The sequence below is a fragment of the Otolemur garnettii genome, unplaced genomic scaffold (assembly GCF_000181295.1).
Source record: "Otolemur garnettii isolate 467f Iridium unplaced genomic scaffold, OtoGar3 scaffold00041, whole genome shotgun sequence".
NCBI lineage: Eukaryota > Metazoa > Chordata > Mammalia > Primates > Galagidae > Otolemur > Otolemur garnettii.
Genome location: NW_003852436.1, coordinates 7,245,520 through 7,248,685, shown reverse-complemented (window position 1 = coordinate 7,248,685; position 3,166 = coordinate 7,245,520). Strand labels below are relative to the sequence as shown.

General features: G+C 38.8%; 1 non-coding gene across 1 annotated transcript; it reads left to right on the top strand.

Annotated features, from left to right (window-relative positions):
• Positions 1 to 2,407: 2,407 nt before the first annotated feature.
• LOC111725455 lies at positions 2,408 to 2,514 on the top strand. The gene has a single exon (XR_002773517.1). It is a non-coding gene; the product is annotated as a U6 spliceosomal RNA (small nuclear RNA).
• Positions 2,515 to 3,166: the final 652 nt, after the last annotated feature.

Here is a 3,166-nt window from a genome sequence, read left to right as displayed (position 1 = left end):
TCAGTCTGAGCCCTGTGAGCTCTGAAAACCAATCGGCTGAAATTCTCTTCTAGGACAAAGTTTCAAATTGAGGAATGATTTCAGGGAGTAGAATCCAAATTGATGGCACAGACAGGGCACTTAGGACAAAAGAAAGGGAAGATTCAGACATGAGTAGGAAAGGAGAAGAGAAAGCAAATTTCAGAAAGAATTACAGGCACATTTTAAATTATTCATTCTTAGTGATAGCACAATGAACCCTGCTCTACAACCATGAAATGAAGAAATCTACTCTTGTTCACCCCACTAACTTTAAGATTAAGCTCCTTCCAGGGGCATAGAAAAATTTGTATTTAAACATGAGTGTCATAGAGTATGGTTAAGTCCTATATAAGTCCTATACAATAATCATAATAAAAGAACGAACAAAATAACATTTCCAGACATTGAAGATAAAAAATTTAACCCTAATATTTAAAATACATTTTAGTAAATTGAGGTGGTAGAATAAGACTTTTTAGTACTTCTTCCTCCTGCAGGAACATTAGTTTGGACAACTATCCATATCTGTACACAAAAATATCTACATAAGCGCTAAGAAAACCAAGTGAGAGATTACAACATCTGAGTATAGTGCAAAAGCAAGAAATGATGCAGTGAAAATGGTGGAATGGAGAGTTTTACATTATTCATGTTATCCATCTCTCAACTCTAGGCAGTGCAACATAAAGAGAGATATCATCCACTTGGTGGAAAGAGAAGGAAGTGAGCACCAGATCTCAGATCTCAACACTTGGCTCACCCCAATGCAACTCAGCACTGGGCAAGCCCTCTTGTCCCCAGATACCAGACTGGTATCCATGTACTGTGTTGAAGGCCTGCCTCTATGCCAAGCTTGATTCTGTAGTTCTAGTCTGCAGGCCTACCTGGTAGATTCATCCTTGGAGCCTGCCATATTGCTGAATTGACCCCCAAAGTTCAACTTTGGGGCCTAGACTGTCTTTGGTATCAGTGGCCCCAGGCTGTGAGTACCAGGACAGCCTCTAGAGACATAGGCTTCAGGCCTACCTTAAAGGCTTAGTCTTCCAGGCCAACCCAAACTCCAGACTGCCTGGCATCAGGCTGGCATACATGGACCCAAGCTCCAAGCCAGCTCCCATGGCTCCATACACCCAGCAGTACATGTGATCCTCAGCCTGCCTATGTGGAACCAGATTCTATGCCTGCTCAAGCATCAAGCTGACCCTAGGCTCAAGGCTAGTACCAGTGGCCACAGGCTTTAGTGGTTCAGGGATGCTTCAGCAGACCCAATGTCTAAGTCTACACTAGTAGGTGTTAGTGCTCAGTTGACCCCTGTGGCTCCAGGGCCACCACTGAAGATCCATCCTCCAGGCAATTACCTATGGACCCAGGCCAATCTTCATGGTTCCAGGTTAATCCCAGTGACTTAGGTACATGGCCCATTCTAGTGTTTGGTCAGCTCTTGTAGACTCAAATTCAAAACTTCCACCTATGCCAGATAAGCACCTGTGAAACAAGGTTTCAAGTTAGCAGTCACATATACAGCTTCCAGACTCACTGATGCAGACCTGGGCTCCAGACACATTCTTACAGACCTAATAAGCAGGTCTTCCCCTGTAGACCCAGGTTCTGGGCCCAAGCATATGAACTCAGGCACCAGGCCCATGCACCTGTTGACTCAGATGCCAGGTCAATCTACCTAAGAACTCCAGCAGAAAGTCTTCCTGCAGACCATGCCCAATGTCCTGGGAAAATCTCTGGAGAGGGTGATTGGTCAAAGGTTTTCCCAGAAAAAGTTAGTCTTCAAAGACTAAAGTAGACCATTACTTTTTCAAATGTGCAGGCACCAACACACAGCCAGAAGATCAAGAACAATCAGAGAAATATGACACCACCAAAGGAACAAAATAAAGCACCAGTAACTGACTCTGAGGAAACAGAGAATTATGAATGTCCTAACAATTCAAAATAATCATTTAAGGGAGGCTCCATGAACTTCAAGAAGATACAGAGAAATAATTCAATGAAATCAGAAAAACAGTAAACCAAAATGAAAAATTTAACAGAGAGAATTAAAATTATACCCTTGAATTAAAAATTAAAAATTTAAAAAATTCAAATTCAAATTTCAAAATTTCAAAATTGAACAGAGAGAATTAAACTATATATATATATATATATATATATATTTTTAAGTAGAATATCTGTAAGGTGACCATCCAAGGGCCTGTAACAAACTGATCAACATACAGAGATGGTCAACATAAGGGACTAAGCCTATTGTGCTGATACATACATGTGGTGCATGCTTGGTTTATGAAAATTAGGTCAACTTAAAAAGGTGGTCAATGTAGTGAGGTGGTCAAGTATGGAGGTTCTAATGTATGTATAAAAAAAGGAAATTCTGGTGCTTGCTTCGGCAGCACATATACTAAAATTAGAATGATACAGAGAACATTAGCATGGCCCCTGTGCAAGGATGACATGCAAATTCGTGAAGCGTTCCATATTTTTAAATGAAGAAAAAAAAAAAAAGAAAAAGGAAATTCTGGAGCTGAAAAATGTAAAAAATGAAAGTAAAAATGCAATAGAAAATGTCAACAGCAGAATTTATCAAGTAGAAAAAGAACCTGTGAATTAAGAGATAGGTTATTTGAAAATATAAAGTCAGAGTAGAAAAAGGGGAAAAAGAGAAAGGAATGAAGAAAGATGTGGAACATATGGGACAGCATCAAAAGATCAAGTATTTCAAATATAGGAGTTTAAGAAGGAGAGAGAGACATTGGGCCAGAAACTTATTTAAAAAAATAAAGCAGAAAACTTTCCAAATCTGAGGAAAGATAAAAATATCCTGGTACAGAAAGGCCAAAGTTTTCTAATAGATTCAATTCAAACAAGACTATACCAAAATATATTATAATTTAAACTATCAAAAACCAAAGGTAAAGAGAGCATTCTTAAAGCAGGAAGAGGGGTAAAAGAGCATATAATAAATAAGGGTGTTCCAATAAGGTTAGCTGTCATCTTCTCAGCAGAAATCTGAAGAAGAAAGAGAGTGAAGTGATATATTCAAAATACTAAAGGAAAAAATAACTTGCCAAACACAAATAATTTACACAGCAGAGTTGTCTTTCAGAAATGAGGGAGAAAGAAAGACTTTCCCAGA